The sequence below is a fragment of the Halichoerus grypus genome, chromosome 12 (assembly GCF_964656455.1).
Source record: "Halichoerus grypus chromosome 12, mHalGry1.hap1.1, whole genome shotgun sequence".
Lineage (NCBI taxonomy): Eukaryota > Metazoa > Chordata > Mammalia > Carnivora > Phocidae > Halichoerus > Halichoerus grypus.
The window spans coordinates 828,595-848,867 of NC_135723.1; the positions used below are offsets into that span (position 1 = coordinate 828,595).

Sequence of the window (20,273 nt, forward strand, 5' to 3'; positions counted from 1 at the left end):
CTGGCTGCTCCTTTCTGGCCGGGTGCCATCTTTGCTGAGGGCACAAACTAGAAGATGGGAAGTAGGGGAGTGAGAGACGGGTGCCGGGCAGTTCAGGAAACGTGGGAAGGGGGAAGAATGAGGCGCCCGGGAGCCGGGGCTGAAGGCTGGGCGCTCTGCCACCCCGCCCTGCAGCCCGCCCCGGGTCCCCGTGAGGAGCGGCTGCCGGTGGAGACGGTGCCCGGCCGAGGGCGTGCAGAAATGCAGGCGCGGTGTGCCTGCGTCCTGCCAGGGCTTCTGTTTTCTGTAGAATTGTGGAATTTGTGCGCAGTCCCTGGCTGGTAGGTGTGACCGTGTAGTTGGGGAAAGACTGGAGTGCGGGGGCGCGGAGCCCCGCGCGCCTGAGGTCCGTGCGCGGTTGCTGTCCCTTTGCGCCGCGCTCTCCCGGCTCCGTGCAGGTCGCCCCGGCCTGTGGTCGTCGGATTGCGGCTCCCGGCGTCCGTCAGAGTCCAGCGCCTCTCCCCGGAGCGCGCCCCGCCTGCCTCGGTCTCTCTAGCCGCTCCTACACATCGGGTGGGTCCCGGCGTCGGCGGGGTCTCCCCTTTCCGGGGACAGTCGGCGGGGTCTCCCCGGGGGCCATCGGCGTGCTCCCTTCCATCCCGGGGGCCGTCGGAGGGGTCCCCCCTTCCCGGGGCCGTCGGCGGGGTCTCCCCTTCCCGGGGACAGTCGGCGGGGTCTCCCCTTCCCGGGGCCGTCTGCGGGGTCCCCCCTTCCCGGGGACAGTCGGCGGGGTCTCCCCTTCCCGGGGCCGTCTGCGGGGTCCCGCCTTTCCGGGGACAGTCGGCGGGGTCTCCCCGGGGGCCATCGGCGTGCTCCCTTCCATCCCGGGGGCCGTCTGCGGTGTGCCCCCTTCCCGGGGCCGTCTGCGGGGTCCCCCCTTCCCGGGGACAGTCGGCGGGGTCCCCCCTTCCCGGGGCCGTCTGCGGGGTCCCGCCTTTCCGGGGACAGTCGGCGGGGTCTCCCCGGGGGCCATCGGCGTGGTCCCTTCCATCCCGGGGACAGTCGGAGGGGTCCCCCCTTTCCGGGGACAGTCGGCGGGGTCCCCTCCTGCCCAGGGGCTCCTCGGCGGGGTCCCTTCCATCCCGGGGGCCGTCGGAGGGATCCCCCCCTTTCCGGGGACAGTCGGCGGGGTCTCCCCTTCCCGGGGCCGTCGGCGGGGTCCCCTCCTGCCCAGGGGCTCCTCGGCGGGGTCCCTTCCATCCCGGGGGCCGTCGGAGGGGTCCCCCCCTTTCCGGGGACAGTCGGCGGGGTCTCCCCTTCCCGGGGCCGTCGGCGGGGTCCCCTCCTGCCCGGGGGCTCCTCGGCGGGGTCCCCCTCGCGCAGTCCTGTCGCTGCTCCTCCGGCGGACTGCGCCCTGGCTGGTCCTGGAGAGCTGGTGGGGCGGAGGCCGATTCGGACCTTGTGGGTCTGAGGGGACTGCTTGCTGTGTCCTCCCACTTGCTGGCTCGTCGGGCCGCTGGCTGTGGTTGGAGGCCGTGTCCTGCCTTTGAAGCCTCGCTGCGCGACCCTCTGGCCTCCTGGCTCCCACGTTCCTGAGGAGTCCACAAGTTCGTCTGTGGTGGCAGTCCTCCCTCTCTTCCTTTCTTCCTTCTGTTCTTTCCTTCTCCCCCCCCCCCCGTCTTTCCTTTTTTTGTTTTAATTTTTAATTTTTTTAAAAAAGTTATTTATTTATTTGAGAGCGTGAGCATGAGAGGGTAGAGGGTCAGAGGGAGAAGCAGGCTCCCCGCTGAGCATGGAGCCCGATGCGGGACTGGATCCTGGGACCCCGGGACCATGACCTGAGCCGAAGGCAGACGCTTAACGACTGAGCCACTCAGGCGCCCTTAATTAAAAAAAATATATATATTTTTTATTTATTTTGAGAGAGCTAGCACACAAGTGAGAGAGCACAAGCAGAGGGAAGGGCAGAGGGAGAAGCAGGCTCCCCGCTGAGCAGGGAGCCCGGTGTGGGGCTCGATCCAGGGACTCCAGGATCATGACCTGAGCCGAAGGCAGCTGCTCAACCAACTGAACCACCCAGGTGCCCTGTTTTAATTTCTAAAAGCTGACTTTTCATTGTGCCTGGGGTTCTGATATTTCAGTGATGCGAGTCTCCCTCTGCCTGAGCCCGTGATGAGCCCTTAACCTAAAAACCCATGTCCTCAGGCTGAGAGTTTGTAGTTTATTTGGTTGGATATTTCCTTTCCTTCATCTAATCTCTCTTCCCAAAATGGCCAGGTTTGAATATTGGCTCTTCTGGACCGATTTCTGATTTTCCCTGGTTTTCCCATCTTGTCTCATCTCTGCCTCTCTTCATCTCATTATTATTATTATTATTATTATTATTATTATTATTATTATTATTTGCTCTGCTTTCTGCGACATTTCCTCAGCTTTAGCTTCTAACTCTCCTGAGGCCTGATTTCTGCTGTCACACTTTGTTTACCAAGAGCTCCTTTTTGGCTTTTGAATGCTCCTTTTTATACTATTTTTTAAAAATACACTTTATTTATTTTTAAAGATTTTATTTGTTCATTTGACAGAGAGAGAGAGGGAACACAAGCAGGGGGAGTGGGAGAGGGAGAAGCAGGCTTCCCGCGGAGCAGGGAGCTGGATGCGGGGCTCGATCCCAGGACCCTGGGACCATGACCTGAGCTGAAGGCAGATGCCCAACTGACTGAGCCACCCAGGCACCCTATATAATTTTTTTTTCATGATTGTGATATTTTCTCTTATCTCTGTAAGGATTTTGGTGATAGGGATTTTTTTTTCTAAGTTTTTCTTTTTCTTGTATAGTTGCTGTTCTTTTTCCTCTTGCTGTTATTATTCATCCTGGTTTGGTTTCTATCCTCAGATGTCTGCTCATCCTTTGCTGGTGGGACTGTAAAATGGTACAGCTGCTTTTGAAGTTTCCTATTTTATTACAAAACTAAACATACTCTTACCATATACAATGGGCCAAATACTGTGTCTCCTCAATTCATATGTCGAGACCTAATGTTCAAGGTGATGGTGTTAGGAGGTGGGGCCTTTGGGACGTGATTGGGTCATAAGAGTGGAGGCTTCATGGTGGGATTAGTGTCTTTAAAACAGAGACCCCTGGGCACCTGGGTGATCAGTTGGTTGAGTGTCTGACTCTTGGTTTTGGCTCAGGTCATGATGGCAGGGTCGTGGGATCGAGCCTTGTGTAGTGGGGTCCACGCTCAGTACAGAGTCTGCCTCCTGCCTCCTCTGGCATGCGTGGTCTCTCTCCCTCTCTCAAAAAAAAAAAGACAGAGACCCCACAGAGCCTCTGAGGTTCCACCACAGGAGAGCCCAGCAAAGTCTGCAGTAGAGAACAGACAGCCCTCCTGCGACCATCCTGGTGCCCCGATCTCGCTCCTTTAGCCTCCACCCAGAACTGTGAGAGACAGATTTCTGTTGTTCGAAAGGCACAGAGTTGATGGTATTTTTGTGACAGCAGCCGGAACACACTCAGATGCCACGCAGGCCTGCAGTCGTCCTGTTTGGTATTCCCCCCGAGGAGCCGAAAACTTAACATCCACATGGAAACCTGCACACAGATGTTTCTAGCAGCTTCAGTCCTAATTACCAAGACTTGGAAGCAACCAGGGCGCCCTTCAGGAGTGGGGTGGCTAAGCAAGCTGTGGTCCCTGGTGGGATATTACATAGCACTAAAAAATAAAGTGAGCTGTCAAACCACGAGAGGACATGGAAGAACCTCGAATGCATGTTCCTAAGGGAAAGAAGCCTATTTGCGAAGGCCGAGTACTGTGTTAATCCACATGTATGACGTTCTGGAAAAGGCAAAACTGTGGGCACTGTGGAGACGTCAGTGGTTGCCAGGCCTGGGGCTGGCAAGGGTGAATAGGCAGACTGTAGGACGTTTAGGGCAGTGAAGCTATTCTATGTGATACTCTGATGGGTGGGTATCACACCTTTGTCCAAACCCATCTGATAAACGCACCAAGAGGGAGCTGTCACATCAGCTGGGGACTTTGGGTGTTCATGATGAGTCCTTGTGGGTTCATTGATCATAACGAATGTGCCCTTTAGTGGGGGATGCTGATAGTGGGGGGAGGGCGTGTGTGTGTGTTGTGGGGACAAGAGGTAGATTTCATGGTACTTTTCACCCGGTTTTGCTGTGAACCTAAAATCGCTCTAGAAAATGAAGAATATTAAGAAAAAGCAATTAACGGGGCACCTGGGGGGGCTCAGATGGTTAAGCATCTGCCTTCGGCTCAGGTCATGATCTCAGGGTCCTGGGATCGAGCCCTGAATCAGGCTCCTGGCTCAGCAGGGAGCCTGCTTCTCCCTCTCCCTTTGCCTCTCCCCCTGCTCATGCTCTCTCTCTCTCTCTGTGTCTCTCCCTGTGTCTCAAATGAATAAATAAAATCTTTAAAAAAAAGAAAAAGCAATGAGCAGCAATGCACGCAGTGACCTGGCTGAATCTCAAAGACGCAAAGTCAAAGAGCTCTTACACCTCCACGGTAAACGGCATTTGCCCAGTTGAAAACCGGTCAAAGAATTGGAGTAGACGTCTCTCCAAAGACCCACACGTGTCCGACGAGCACAGGAAAGGACGCTCAGCGTCACCAGTCCTCAGGAAAATGCCGCTCACAGCCACAGTGAGGTGCCCCTTTGCACCCACTTACATGGCTGATGTGAAAACAACCTCTACAGAGCCCCGAAGATGACAGGTGTTGGCGAGGGCCTGGGGAGTTTGGCGCACTGAGCATTGCCGGTGGGCGTGTAGCATGGTGTGGCTGTTTTGGAAAACCGGGCAGTTTCTCGAAATTGTGTGACTCTTAGGTGCGCACCCCGGGAAAACGGAAGACACGTCAGCACCAACGCTTGTGGGATGGTCGCCAGCCAGAATCACTCTAGATGAGCATTGGGAACGTGCTCGGCGACAGAGTCCTGACACGAGACGACTCACCGCGTGACTTCGTCCGTGCACCTCGTCCTGAAGACGCAGGTCCGTAGGCGCAGAAGTAGACGGGTGGGTGCTTGCCAGGGCCACAGTTCCTGTCGCCATTGGTCCTGGAGGTTGCGAGGCTGGCTCGCCTGGGGCCTGATGTCTGGGGGCTCACCGGCCACGGCAAGGAGCCGCAGACAGCCCACCCAGAGCCCCGTGCGTCCCCTCAAAGCCTCTCCTACTTCCCCGGAGCCAGGAGTCAGCGCTCCAGCAAACCCCGCCCGCGGGCCGCACCTCCAACCTGGTGATCGAGGGGTCCCCTGACCTCACTCTCGGGGGAGCGGTGTCCGGGCCTGGGGGCTACATCCAGAGCCCCCACGGTCACTCAGATTTTCACAGGGGGCCCCACGCTCCGAGCTGGCTGAGGCAATGCAGTGCAGAGGCCCTCGGCCACGCTCCCCAGAGAGAGGCTCCGTGTTCGTGGGCAGGGCTGGGAAACACGGTGGCTCCGTTTTGTGGGTGATCTGACTTTGCAGGAGGTGTTCAAGTTGTTCTGAGCACAGAGCTTGGAACCCCCACGGCAGTCAGAGGCAGTGGATCCAGCTGGATGCGGGGAGGATGCGGGTGGCCTCGTTCTTGTCGCCCTCCTGGGTCTGCTCTGTTAGCGCCCCTCCGCGTTCCTCCTTACCCCAGTACCACCCTGTGTCCTGTGCCCCTCCCAGTGAGGCCAGCCCGGCTTGCTCCCTTACCCCCCAGCCTGTTGGTGACCTGGGGGCAGAGTGGCCTTGGCCGGGGGTCCCAGCGCAGCGCCCTCAGCAAGGTGCTGGGGCAGGATGGTGCCCTCCGCGCCTGCTGCTGACCTGGGGGCCAAGAGCACCAGGCTGACAAGAAGGCTGGATGTGATGGGTTCGTCTCCCTTCGAAGGGGACGGGGGAAGGATTGCTGGGGAGACCTCAGCCCATCCCGTCCAGCGTGCTTGCTGGCAGGTGGAGTGGCAGACCCAGAGCAGCGTGTTGCCGGGGAATCCAGCGGCTCCTCGGGCTCCTCCGTGGCTAGTCGGGGACAGGGCTGGAAGCTCCCGCCCGGCCTCCTCCAGAGTTCACCCCCGTGCCTCTTCTGTGTGCAGGTTTTGCAGTCTCCTTCTGCCATAATACATCTTAGCCGTGGCCAAGGCGCTGTGCTGAGTCCTTGTAGAATCACAGAGCCTGGGGGTGGGCCTGGGGACTCCCGACAGTCCTGGTCACAGGCTTTCCCCTCTCAGGGAAGGACCCTCCCTTGGGACCTCCGCAGACCCCCGCCCCCAGGAGATGGAGGGGGAGGGGAACGAGGAACCAGGTCGGCAGGCCTGTTCCCTCAGCCTGGCCCCAGCTCTGCCAGGCACGTGAACCCGTCCCACACGCCCTCACCCGAGGGAAACTGAGGCCGGAGGGGGCATGGGACTGCCCAAGGGCGCATGGAGAGTTCCTCCAGACCTGAACCCCCAGCACCTCTCCATCCTGGCCAGAGGCTCCCTCCCAGCTGGGGAAGGGTGGTGAGCCCTCTGCCCTCCTGAACCCTGAATCCTGCCAGAAGTCAGGTCCCCCAAACCCATAGACCGACACATCCAACCTCTCCTCCATCCCACCTCCTCCCTCTGCCTCCTCCATTCTCCCTCCTCCATCCCTCCTCCATCCCTCCTTCCTCCTCCAGCCCTCCTCCTCCTCCTCTCCCCCTGTTATTCTACAACACTGAGAAGCATGGCCCTTGTCCATTCCTCCCCCGGGTCCACCCTTCTGCCTTGCCCATCCTCCCCCCGTGTCCACCAGCGAGTCCTGCAGAACCCCCTGGTGCAGCGTGGCGAGTGCTCAGCACAGCGTATGGGTGGGGCCCGGCCCTGAGCTGTACTGACCGCCCTCTGGCCTCTCCTGGCTCCAGCCCACCTGGGCTCCGGCGTGGGGGCCCTCAGCACGGAGGAGCGGTGCTTCAGGGGGATAGAGCTGGGTGGCCTGGGCAGGAGGCCAGTGGGCAGGGCCTGGGAGCTCTGGGGTGGGCTGCCATGAGCACGCGGTGGGCAGTGGTGGAGCGGGGGAGCCGGGAGAGGACCCCCCACCCCGCCATGCTCCTCTCTCTGATGGACATCCAGCCCCTGAAAGCGACTGCTTTAAGATGCCCTGTAACAGGAAATCCAAGCTTCGATCAGAAGGTGAGTGCCGTTGAAGACAGGGTGTCACAGTCATCAGAAAGAGGGGCACTCCGTGCACGCAGGGAAGCCCCTGGTCAGGAAGCAGGGGGAGGGTCACCGTGGGCACCAGCCTCTCTGTGGTTTCTGTGGGGAGGACCAGACCCGGGCCGGCTCTGCTGTGTGGGGGCTGCTCCTGGTCGTCTGGTCCCTGGGGGTGAGGACCGCAGGGTGGGGGGAGTGGCCTGGAGTTTAAGACCCCCGTGGAGGAGGGGGTTGGGGCGTGGGCTCATCATTGATTAGCATTTGAAAGTACCCCCCCTTACCCTGGGGATGGAGGACTGCTCCTGAGGAGGGGTGTGGAGGAAGGGGTGGGGGCGGGTCAGTGTCCAGTGTATGCATGTAGGGCAGGTGTTAGGGCATCAGGCTGACAAGTTGGATGCATGGCTAATGCAGGGATGGAGGCGATGGGCGTTCTCTGCAGGGGAGGGGTCCCCCAGCATGGCAGTGGGGGGCTGGGGTGTCTCCCTCCTGCCTGGTTCACTCTGGTTGAGGCAGGGCGGGCTGGGGAGTTCGTCTGTCCGGGCTGGGCTCAGGCCCACCTCCCCTCTCCCTTCGCCCATCCCCCTCCCCTCCCTCTCTCCCTCCCCTTCCCTCTCCTTCTCTCCCCCATCCCCTCCCCTTCCCTCCCCCTTCTTCCTCCTCCCACCCCATCTCCCCCTCCCTCTCCCCTCCTCCCCCTCCTCTCCCCCTGTTCTTCTACAACACTGAGTGGAAACTGCACTCACCTGATGGCACCTCTCTGGCAAGGCCACCACCTGTGAGTGCTGCGGTCCCCCTGGGTCGCACTGGGACGCACAGAGCCCCCGTGAGTCCTAGAATGCGTAGTTGGGGACCCGCTCTCCGCTGTGGAAGAAGCGCCCCCTGGTGGATGATGAGCGAGTATGGGGGATGCTTGAGACTGTGCCCTTCCTCCCAGAGGTTCCCCGGCGTCTGATGACACTGCCTGGAGTAATGAGGACTGTAGAGTTGTGGACGGTGGGCTTCAGTCTTGCTGTCCCCCCCCCCACCCCCGTGTTGACTCGCACTTTCCGCGAGGAAGAGCTTCCTGCCCTCCACTGTAGCTGCTGGAGTCCAGTTGCCTTGGTGGCTGCGGGCTGGCGCTGTTTTCTGACACGCAGGGTCCCACGCGGCCTCGTCCCGTGTTCACTCAACAATGTCTCCAAGGAATCCTGGTTCCTTTTGCTGGAGAATGGGCCAGAAACAAAATTCAGCCACCGGTCGGAGCCCTTTTCATTTGGGACGACCCATCCTGTCTCCCCAGCTCCCGATGTGTCGGCGGGCACGTGGCAGGTGGCTGAGTGTGCACGAGCTGGGGCCAGGCCGGCCGAAAGCACCCACGCGGGCCGGCCGTCAAGAGCTCTGGTCTTTGGGGCGGGCGCCTGGGGGCTCAGTGGGTGAAGCATCTGCCTTCGGCTCAGGTCATGATCCCGGGGTCCTGGGATTGAGCCCCGCATCGGGCTCCCTGCTCAGCGGGAGCCTGCTTCTCCCTCTGACCCTCACCCTGCTCCTGCTCTCTCTCTCTCTCTCTCTCTCTAATAAATAAATAAATAAAAAATCTTAAAAAAAAAAAAAGAACTCTGGTCTTTGTCCCCTCCTTGGAACAGCACTTCAAAACCTTGCAGTTTCCTGGGTGATACGGGTGTCCTGTGATATTTGCAAGGACTCTTTTCTCATACCTGTCAGTGCTGGTGAGGTGGCTCTGGGGTGGGGGTCCTCGATGGCACAGGACAGGGGCCGGCGGCCCGAGGAGCCAGCCATGAGGTTAGAGGGCTGGGGCTGGGTTGGTCAACAATGGCCAATGGCTTCATCCTAACGCCTGTCAATGAAGCTTCGAGAAGACCTCAGGACACTGAAGCTCAGGGGGCTTCTGGGCTGGTGACACCTGGGTGTGCTGGGAGGTGGTGCGCCCCCACCCAGCGGAGACAGAGGCCCCACGTCCCCGCCCCCACCTCCGAGGTGGGGTGTTTATTTGGCTGTTGCTGGTCTGTGTCCTTTATAACAGACTGTGCTTTCGGGGTTCCGTGGGTCGTCCTTACAACTTCACGAATCTGTGGAGTTCGTGGGAACCCCTGAGTCTGGAGCTAAGTGAGTCAGGGTGCGGGTGGCCTCCAGAAATTCTGGGGGGTGTTTGCAGTCGGGGCAGCCTGGTGGGAGCCCTGGGGGTAAGCTGTGGGGTGCCCACCGCGTGTCTGGTGGGCGTGCACACTCCACTGCAGGTCCCAACAAGGCTGCCCGAGGTGCTGTCGGCATTGAGGCTCCCTGTGACCACACCTGCCCACTGCACCCGCCACCCCACGTGGGGTCACAGGCGCCGTGGAGCGAGGCTACAGCGACCTCGTGGCCCCAGCCCTCCCTGCAGGCTCTACTCTGCCCCTGTCCCCAAGCCAGCAACGCCTCTCAGCAGGGCTGGACCCCGAGGGCCAGAGCCCCGAGGGCCGGGTGGACAGCGCGGGAGCTCCCAGAGGCCTGTGTGCTTTGTCCCCCCCGCAGGTGCCCTGGACAGACAGACAGACAGACGGAGAGACGTGAAGCTAAGTGGGTTTTTATTAGCAGCGGATAGGGAGCATCTTGCACTCTCTGGATCTGAGAGAGAAAGTTCTTGCCAAGCAGGCTCAGCTGGTCCCTCCTGGCAGCCAGGGGCTCCTGGGGAAGCCCCTCACTGACGGGGTTGCTCTGCAGGGGACACGGAGGCCTCCCCTGCTCCACACCCATCCCTCCCGGCCCTCCCCGTGGCCCATAGGCAGGCGTAGTCACTGGGGGCCAGCAGCCACGTTTCCCAGCTCCCGCCCCAGACCTCCTCCCCCGTTGGGAGCCCAGACGCCTCCCAAGGTTATGTGGCAAGGACACAGGCCCTGCTACGGCTGGGCCGGACCGCGTCCTGCTGTCCTGCTCGGGCAAGTCTCTGAGCCTCCGCCTCCTTTGCCTGCCCGACACCCACTCTCAGCCCAGACCTTCTGCTGCATCCGTGGCCGTGGCCGTGGCCGGGGCGCTGTCCAGGGAGGCTGTGGGGTGCTCACCTGCCTTGGGCTCCAGACATCGCAAGGCGCAGATGCTGAGTCAGCACTTCCTGTTGTCTGCACACTGGTCGTTCCTGGAACACTCGCTGCTCTCCAAGCAGGGCTGGGGGATCAGCGGGGCCTGCACCAGGGGGCAGCGGCCGGCCCTCTGCACAGGCATTGGGGAGAGACGGCTGGCCCGTCAGGCCCTGGGACCGCCCTGCGGCTGGTCTCCCCTGCGGCTGGTGTCCTGGCTCCCAGCCCCACTGCACCCCCTACCCCTAGGGAGGGGACTGCGGCCGCTGCCTTGGGGAGCTGGGCCTGGGCAATGCTGGGAGGAGGCGGCCGAGCCTCAGCGGCCAGGCCGGCAGGGGAATGGGCTCACTGCCGGGTGGAGTTTGGGGGGCTGGGGGGCGGGTCACCAAGAGGGGTGTGGGGTGCCCACTCAGGGTGGGCCCTGGACAGAGCTGGCTCCTCCCTCCCCCAGACAGGTCTCGGCGTGGGGCATAGGGGCCGTGGTGTTACCGATGAGGGGGACCACGCAGGAGCGGCTGCAGGGGCTCCTGGGGCAGCATTTGGTGCCTTGGGGGCAGTTCTCGTCTGAGTTGCAGGAGACCACGCAGACATCCTCCTCTGAGGAGCTGAGCTCTGGGCACACGGCCTGCCCTGCACACAGGACAGGCAGGTGGGTGGGTGGGTGGGGGGGCTGGTGGACCGCCTCCCCCGGGGCTGCTCGGTGGGGGGGAAGCAAGGTGGGGAGACAGCAGGAACCATGGGGAGTCTAGTTCCCAGCACCCTAACTCGCACCCTTTCTTGAAAGGAAAAGAATATGCGGAGCGTGACCTGGGGACAAAAGGGTGCCCAGGCCCACAGCAGCAGGTGGGGTTAAGACCCAGGGGGCCAAGGACAGGCCCACCACGCTCCGGGAGCTGTCCTGAGATCAGGGACAGTGGCCCAGGCCCTGCGGCACCTGGGGGTCTCTAGGCAGTACCCCACTCTTTCGCTGTGGGGTACCCCCAGGGGCCAGCCTCCTCTGCTCTGCGCCTCCCGTCCTGTCACCAACACATCGGGGCCAGCAGTGTGTCAGGGACGCACCTGGAGCAGAGGGAGGTTGGGAGGACCCTCCTGGGTGCCCCCCAAGGGGCAGCAGCCCAGGCCTACCTGGCAAGGTGAGGGCTGGGGCTGGGGCTGGGGCCAGGGCCAGGGCAGCTTCCAGGGCCAGCAGGGCCAGAGCTAGGCTGGCAAGGCAGTGCATGGTGGTGGGTGGCAGGCAAGTGGCAGATGGTGGCCTGTGGGCCCCAGGTGCCTTTAAAGGCGGCGGTGGGAGGAGAAATGTGGGGGAGGGGCTGGCACTGGCCCAGCTGGCCCAGGGGCTTCTGCCTTGGACAGGCCAGCTGCATCGGGGACACGTTTTAAAACTTAAAAAAGTCCCTGATAAGGTGCGCCATTTCTCTCCCTTGTGCCGGTATCGCCTGAAGGGCAGTGGGGGTGGGATGGGAGACCTGGCCGTTGTCCTTGACAAAACCAGGCTGCATTTGTGAAGGTCACCGAGACGGTAGATCGTAAAAGTTGTCATCACAAGAAAAGGAAATCTGTCACGGAGCGTGCTGACGGGTGTTAAGGAGACATCGTGCTGATCGCATCCCATGGTTTACAAACATCCAGTCACCTTACTGTACACCTGAAACCAAGATCGTGTCCATGTCAATGATACCACTTTAAAAAAAAGAGGGTAAAACAAAACAAAACAAAAACGAAGGGCAGAGAAAGGAAAAATGGGACCCACGACAGCAAGTCCTGGGTCCCTGTGCTGGGGCCCCCCGGAATGGCATGCCCCCATCCTGCACTCGGATCCCCGGTGTGGGTCCCTGTGCTGGGGCCCCCCCGGAATGGCATGCCCCCATCCTGCACTCGGATCCTGGGTGTGGGGGGCAGGCGATCCAGGAGGACCGGCCATGTCGCTTGTGGTGCCTTGTGTCCTCTCTGGAACTTTCTACAAGAACGGCTGCCTGTGTTAGAGCAGCAGAATCGGGCCAGGGAATGTCTCAGCTATTTCTGCGCAGGGCCTGGAGGCCACCGGGAAGTCCTCTTCCCAGAAGGGCCCGCCTGTGGCAGGCCAGCCGGGCCACGTGGTGGGGGTGGCACTCCTGGGGTCGGGAGGGAGCTTCCTCCATCCTTCTTCCCTGAGGGCCTGGGCAGGGAAGGGGCCCCGGGGTGACTGAGGGCCAGTGCCACAGGGCCTAGGCTGCCCTCCTCTGCCAGCTCGGGACCTCGGCCTCGGACAGCAGTCCCCTGTGGCCCTCAGCCTGTGCTCCATGCATTTCCAGATGTTTCGGCCCAGATGCTCTTCCCCTGGGGCTCAGGTGCCCCTAGCTCTTCCCACCGGCCCCAAGGCTTTCAGGCCACACCCATGTTTGGACTCCAGCCCCCAGGTCACAGGGTCACGCTAAGACGTGAGAGGTCACTGACCAGTGACCAAAGTCCTGATGCAGTCCCCTCTGTGCACCGTGCATAAGTGCGCAGACGCGGGGACGACGCCGACCTGCGTGATGGACAAGGGTCCTGACCCAGCAGGTTACATTCTGGAGGAGCAGACAATAAACGTCCCAAAGGGGAGCTTCCCTAGGCCTGTGCTGGGAGGGGAGAGGCCAGGGCAGCAGAGCTGAGGAGACAGACGGGAGAACCCCGAGTGGGGGAGCACTGAGGGAGCAGCCTCCCGGGAGGGTGCAAGGTGGGGCTGGGGGGAGGAACCCTGACAGTTGCATGGCCTCTAGCAGCTCCCCGGAGGGCTGCCTGGAGTTGGGGGCTGGGCTAGGCCCTGGGAACCCGTGCTGGGGGGAGCCTGTCCGGGAGTTGGAGGCCCTCAGACAGGACCTGGCCTTCCCCTGCTCCCCCCAGGCTCTCCTGTTGGGGCCGTGCAAGGACCACAGGTGCCACCGGATCTGTGAAGCTTTCTGTGATGCAGGTCAGATTATTTAGAAGACAACCTCTAGTTCTGATCAGAGGAATAACACACGCATTATAGGAAGTCCGGACAAATCAGAAAAGCGTGGAGAAGAAAACGAAACTCACGCCTCATCACGTCCTGGAGCGGTATCGTCACCAGCTCGCTCGGACTTGATCTGGTTTTCCCTCAGCTGTCCATCTATCATCCATCCATCCACCTCATGCCCCCCCTACAGACGCAGACGGCCCCCCGGCCCCCGCGATGATCTCGGTCACTGGGGCCATGCTAGCAGTGTGGTGCAGACCAGCACGACGAGCCCTCCCCAGGCCCTCCAGACTTCCAGAAAGCACCGTGCTCAGTGGTGGTGGACTCCGTGGTGGTGGAGCGTGGCCTTCACCTGCAGGCTAGCACCATTTTAAACACTTCTCCACTTGCAAAGGGAGCCTTTTGTGTGACTGGGCCACACTTCTCCCTGAGCTGGGGGTCTTGTTGTGGGGGGGGGAGTGGAGGTCGGCTCTAACTGCCTGGGGTCACGAGCTGTGGCCAGGAGGGGACACATAGCCCAGAGGGCTGGTGTGGGGGGGACAGAGCAAGAGGTGTTGTTGGGAGAAGCGGAGAAGCTTGGGGGGCAGGGCCTTCTGCCTTCACAGTCCTGAGGGCAGGTGGAGAAAGCAGAGGCTTCCAGGAACGATGTTGCCTTGAGCTCTCCAGCCCCGGGGCAGAGGACATGCGCTGCTCCTTGGCCTGGGGATGCTTGCTGGCCCTGCCGGCCTAGCCTTAGCCCATCTTCTTCCAAGAGAGATAGGCCTTCCTGCTTCCCAGCAGCCCCCGAAAGCCAGGACAGGTGGGGAAACTGATCACCTGGAGCATCATGGCCTTTGTGGGCTAAGCACGCAGCGTCCCCACCAGTCCTATGGGGTCAGCTGGGTTGGGGTTTCCTCCAGCTCTCAAGGTGGAGACAGGGTCAGGGGGCCATTCTATACACTTGCCCCTCTTTGTGGGGAGCATCATGGCCCCTTAGTGGGGGGTCTTGAGGTCAGTCCACATCATCAGGTGTCACGACCCCTGGGTGGGGGTCCTTGTCCCCATCACTGGCGTCACGACCCCGGGGGGGGGTTCAGTCCTCAGCCCTCCTCACCGGGGCTCTCAGGCCCGAGGACCCTTCCACACCCCAGTCTCACTGAGTCACGCCCCTGCACACAGCGCCTGCTCCTCCGGCCTCTTGGTCCTCTCTGGAAAGTTCTCTCCTACCCACAGTCTCTCAAGGCATCCCTGTGCAGGGCTGCTTGGTCTGTTGGACATCCAGGGTGAGGGGTGGGTGGCGGGGGCTCCTGGGTGGTCCGGTGGTCCTCGGGGAGGAAGGCAAGTGTAGGGCTGGCTGTGTGGCCGGGGCCACCGCCGGATGAGGTGTGGCCCTCCGGCCCCAGGGGACACACAGATGCAGGCGCCTCCCCCCTGGGGGCCTGCAGGGGAGGGCAGGCGGCGTCCACAGTCCAGGGGCCACGACCAGCGGTGTTGCCAGGCACAGAGGAACCGGGTCTTCTGGGGGTAGCCGATGTCTGAGTCACTCAGGTGGGAGGAGCAGGGAGGCTGCAGGGTCAGGACCACAGGGCGCCATGGGGCCGGGACCGGGTCGGGTGGGGGGGCCCGACCAGTGGATTTCACAAAGGCCTTCCAATGGCTGACCAGGGGGAGCCCAGGACAGCCCACTGCCCGTCCTAGTGAGACAGGACCAGGGTGGCGGAGGTCCTGGACAGCCTCCTAATCAGGGGCCCAGCCAGGCTGTGGCGGGAGGGCAGGGTGGAGGGGACCTGCTGTCTGGTGTCTACCCTTGCCCTCAGACGCCCTGCCCTGGTGGCATGTCCTGCTTCAGAGCCAGCCTGGCGCAAAGAGCTGCCACAGAGTGGGCCCGCCACGGGAGGAGTCCTCCCACGAGCCCGGGGAGCCAGAGCGGCTGAGGCCTGGATCTGGACCCCAGGGCCAGGCTGACGGCCACACCGTTACTGGCCACCTGAGATGGAGAGAGTGTGGTGGCCCCACAGTGGCTCAGAGGCTCCTAGGGCCCCGGGTGGAGGTGAGGGTTGGAGAAGCCCTCGGACTCCCTCTCCAGCCGATGCTGAGCTGGGGGGAGGGGGGCTCCAGCAGAAGACATTGTCCCTTCCCTCGACAATCTTGCAGCCTCGTCCCCTCCCCTGGCATTTAAAAATCTCATTTTCCTTGCCAACATTCAGAGAACGGGAGACGTTCTGTTAAAATCTAGCTTTCTGGTGGGGAAACACGGGAAGACCCACCTGGTGAGGGGCACAGGTGCGTGCCCACGGCCAGGGCGTCCCCGTTGCTTGGGTGGGCAGAGGCCCAGAGGCAGGCAGGGGAGGGGAGGGCTTCCCGGTGGAGGGGCGCAGGGCTGGTGGGGGCTGAGGGCCTGGGGGGCTGGAGGGGGCTAAGGAGGGGCGGGGCGTCCTGTGTGATCTATATGGGTGTATCTGTATGTTGATGGGCACGGAGTACATTTATACGTACACATGGATGCATGTGCATGCATGTGTGTGTGTGCTTACGTGTAGACTGTTTAGATCAGTACACACGGATCTACATCTGCGCGCAGCCCCTTTGTGTCCGGTGCACTTTCCAGAATGACCGGTGAGTTCTCTTCCTCTGCAGCGGCCTCCCAGGAAGGATCTGGACTCTGTCTCGGGCCTGGCCGGACCAGACCACAGACTCTGGCGGTCCCTGAGAGGCACGGCTGGCAGCGGACCCTCGGCCTGTCCTCTAGAAGGTGCTGTTATAGCTTTTACAGTGCATAAAAGCGGGTCCTGGAGTCTACACCAGCGTGCCCGGAGCCGACCAGCCCCCGACCTGGGGTCGAGGGACCGTGATGGGAAAGTGACGTGAGGCCTGGCAGCCCAGGGCCGCGGTGGGGTCCCCCCACCCCCCACCTGCAGACCACGGCTTGGAGGCCAGCAGGGTACAGCCAGGTTCACCTGGGACCCCAGGCCCGCAGAGTGTCTGCAAACGGAGATTTATGATTGTATTCGTGTAATGCAGGAATCCGTGAAGGGCTGCAGGAGCTAGTGTTCAGTCTTGGGGAGAAGGGCTGAGCCCTCGTCCAGACCCCCCGAGCAGTCAGGGTGAGGCTGCCGTTCTGACTCCTCCAAGCCTGGCCCCCAGCCCCAACCCCGCTCCTCTGTCTGTACTTGGAATGAGACCCCTGGTGTGGATAGGGAAGGGCATTCACAATATACTGATGAGGTAGGAAGCAGAGATGAGAGAGCAGTTGCATGGTGAGACTGACATGATGTTCGGTGTGGACAGTACGCGCTGGTCCCCGTACCGGCCATGTCCAAACACGGGGCCACCTGCGGGAACGCCACGATGCGGGTCACGGCCGGTCCCCGTGACTGTCCCGTAGGACATCAGGGTCGGGAATTCTACCCTCAGAAACTATCCTGCAGAGTCAGGTTTAGGAACCCCCAGAACTTGCCGTGGGCAGAGGTACTCCTGCAGGTGTTTGCCATCGAGAAATATTTATTTCCTAAACACGAATCCACAGTGGGCTGTCCCTGCTTGTTACTACGGAGCTAGGAGCGATTTCTCCTACGACAAGTGTGACCTCGGGGCATGGAGCTTCTCAACAGCACAGACTCTTCCATGGACGGTCCATCCAAGTCCCCGGGGCCTCGGGAACGGGTGGCAGGCAGAACGCAGGGCTCCGCCAGCTGTGCCCGGGGCCGCACGTTCCCGTGTGTCACCCTCAAGGGGCAGGTGGGGAGCTGACGTGGACAGAGGGGGTCGGCCAGGCTGTGGCGGGAGGGCAGGGTGGAGGGGACCTGCTGTCTGGTGTCTACCCTCGCCCTCAGACGATGGTAGGGCCTGGCCCTCTTTCTCGGTGCAGGCCTGGGACCCGCAGAAGGGCCCCCGGGGCTCCTTCCTGGTTGGAGGGAATGGAAAAGCTGACCTCAGGCCAAGGCCCATGAGGCGGGAGGTGGGCAGCGGGGACAGTGGGCTCGGCGTGCAGGGCTTCCCGGGGCTGCCAGAGCCCGCCAGGGGCCCGTGCGGACGTGGCCACTTCTCCCTGCAGGTCTGAGAGACGTGGACCAGTCCTCGTGAAAGCAGAAGCCGTCAGTAGTACCCCTCTCCCGACAACTGGCGGAATGACTTCATGGAAAGTTAGCAGGAACGTGGAAAAACTCGGCGCCCGCGTCACCCGCCGGACCCCTCTGACGTCGACAGGACTCCCCGTCCACCAACAGCAGGGTACACGTTCTCTTCAAGCGCCCGCAGACCAAGAGGCGCTCACCCTGGCCCACAAAGCAAGTGAAGCATCGGAGTGTTTTCCGGGAGCCCAGTGGAATTAAAGTAGAAATTAGTAACAAAAAAGTAACAGGAAAAGTCCCCAAACTCTTGGTAACTAAACAGCTGGCTTCTAGATAATCCACGGGTCAAAGGGAAGGCCCCAGGGACGTGGAAGGACCACCTGAACTGCATGACAAGGAAGATCCAGCATGTTCCAACCTGTGGGCAAGGCCAAGGCGGTGTTGGCGCCGGAAACGGGGAAAGTCTCACGCCCATCATCTGAGCGCTCCCCTGAAGGAGCCAAGCAGGGAAGAGCAAGCAAAAGGAAGGGAATAATAAAGACAAAGGTAGAAATCAATAAATCTGGCACAGAAACGCTGAGAAAAATGTTCCCCCGCAGACTCTGGGTCTTTGGGAACATCAGTAACATTGATAAACTGCTAGCGAGACTGACAAAGGAAAAGGGGGGAGACAGAGGGGCAGCGTCTGTGCTGGAAGCGGGTGTGGCTGGGGAGGGGGGTGGGGGAATCCTGCGGACGGACGGCTCCCCCTTTTACAGTCCCTGTGACAACACGGACAGAAGGGACCAGCTTCCCAACCGCACGGGCTGAGCTCACCCAGGACCAAGCAAGTAAGGAACTGAGCTTGTAGATGAAAATTCCTGAAAGAGAAACCTCCAGGCCCAGAGGGTTTCACTCGTGACGTGTACCAGACATTTAACGAAGACTTAAGACCCAATCTCCACAATCAGTTCTAGAAAATGGAACAGGAGGAAACCCTTCCCAACTCCTGTTACACCAGCAGTATTCCATTGAGTCCACCCAAATCTGACAGATGGTAGAGCATGCACACAGACAGACAGACACACAGACACAGAAGTCCTCGACGAGCTATGGGCAGTGGACCTCAGTCCTATGTACAAAGAATTACACGCCATGAACAAGTGGGGCGTATTCCAGGCGTCCAAGGCTGGTTCAATATGTGAAAACCAATCAGCGAAATCTGTGTAACAGAGTGTAAAGAAGAAAAATCAAGATAAAACCTCTCAGAAAGTTAAGAACAGAAGGGAATTTCCTTGGCTTGATAACCTCTACAGCGTAATTCCTGTGAAAATCCCAGAGAGATTCTGGGTAGTCATCGAGAAGGTCATTGTCAAATTTTACATTGGAAGGCAAAGGGACCTGAGTAGGCTCAAAGAACTTGGGGGAAGAATAAGGAGGGAGGAAGCCGCCTGCCTGGTGAAGGACGTCCACGGCTGTAACAGTCAGGATGGTGTGGGATGGGCAAAGGGATGGGCAAAGGGACAGACACTGGGGACGGTGGGACGGAACTCAGCGTCCACCCATAGCCCCACAAAGACACAGCCAACCGATGGTTGGACACATTGCGAAACCAATTCAGTGGCAAGGAAGGGTCATCTTTCTGGCCCATGGTGCCGAAACAGGCGGGCGTCCACAGGCCAGAGAATGAACTTTGACCTAAACCTCACACCTTATAGAAAAATTCACCGCAAATGGATCATAGGGTGCAGCCTGATGAAGGGCCCAGGGGATCTCTCTGGATTGAAAATAAAAAGTTGAAAATGTAATTTAAAAAAACCCAACAAAAATGAAACTTGAAGGAAAGACATTCAAGACCTAACACATGGAAATATACCTTATGTTCATGGATCTAAAGATTCAATCATGGTGGATGTTCCTTGTTCCCAAATTGCTTTCCAGAGTCCGCACACTCCTGGTGAAAATCCTGAGGTTCATCTTGAGCCCTTGGGGGGAGGAGAGTCCTGACATTCTTGAAGGAGCCCAGCCCATGGGTGCCCCGCACCAGGACTAAATCATGGTGTCTGATTCCTTTGTTGTGGGGCTGAATTTGGTGTACAAATAATTAGTTGAGAAATTTTGTTGGCGTTTCTGTGCCGAATTTATTGATTTCTACCTTTATCTTTATCATTCCCTTCCTTTTGCTTGCTCTTCCCTGCTTGGCTCCTTCAGTGCAGGATGAATATTCCTGCCTCCTGTTTCGAGGGCTCAACGAGCTCTCAGAAGGGGGCATGCTCCCCAGACATGGCTCTCAGCCTCACCCCTCATCCTGGACATCGCATGGGTCTGCCCTCCTGTGGCTGTCTGCGTGCCTCAGGTCCCAGGAGAAGACCCTTGTAAGTCCCTTGGGAGCCTGGGAGGCCGACCTCAGCAGGTCATGCTGTTGGCAGGATGTCCTTCCTACGCACTTTCGGGGTTGGAGGCTTGAAGCTGACTTGGTTTTTTTTTGGCAACGTGCAATATTTATCGGCATTCGGCCCGGAGCCCAATCCCCCACCAGTGAGGGGGGCGTCTCCGTGTGGTGGCCGCTCACCTTGCTTCTCTCTCTCCTCCCTCCCCGGTGGTCAGCTCCGCCCTGCCGATGTCTGACCCAGCAGCGGCCCCTCGAGGAGCATCAGCTGCAGCAAGGGGACCGGCGTGGAGAGGAAGACCCAGGAGTCAGGGTCCGAAACAAGGTGTCCAACCTCAAATACGGTAACTACCTTCTTAAAACTTTTCGTGTTGATTGCTTGTTGAAAGCGTCCTGCTCTGCCTTAGGTTACGGTTTAGGGTGAGGCTCACGGGGGTAATGAGGAGACCACCTGTGGGCGCTAGCATGCCCGACAAACGTTGGGCCCCGTGGTGGCCCGAAGTCCCTGCAGAAGCTTTGAGCAAGAAGGAAGGAGGCCACGAAGGTGGGTGCGCCAGAAGGTCGAGTGTGTCCTCCGGGAGGTGTCGTAGCTGGGGTACCCGAGAGAACTTCGGATCCCACAGTGTCAGGTTCCTTCTCCTGGCCAAGAAATGTTATTTTGTGAGCATGTAACGGTGACGTCATTCCTCGGGGAAGGACGCTTATTGGCCA

General features: G+C 60.3%; 2 long non-coding RNA genes across 3 annotated transcripts; one reads left to right on the plus strand and one right to left on the minus strand.

The window, feature by feature from the left end:
* The first annotated feature begins 12 nt into the window (after nucleotides 1-12).
* LOC144379708 (uncharacterized) lies at nucleotides 13-8,683 on the plus strand. Of its 2 annotated transcripts, none has more exons than XR_013443046.1 (2): nucleotides 13-552; nucleotides 4,831-8,683. It is a non-coding gene; the product is annotated as an uncharacterized LOC144379708 (long non-coding RNA). The 2 variants fall into 2 exon arrangements; XR_013443047.1 differs by having other exon boundaries at nucleotides 13-320.
* Nucleotides 8,684-9,679: 996 nt separating this feature from the next.
* Nucleotides 9,680-10,443, minus strand: LOC118531314 (uncharacterized). The gene is made up of 2 exons (XR_013442966.1): nucleotides 10,175-10,443; nucleotides 9,680-9,830 (listed from the first exon to the last, which is right to left on the minus strand). It is a non-coding gene; the product is annotated as an uncharacterized LOC118531314 (long non-coding RNA).
* Between the last annotated feature and the right edge of the window lie 9,830 nt (nucleotides 10,444-20,273).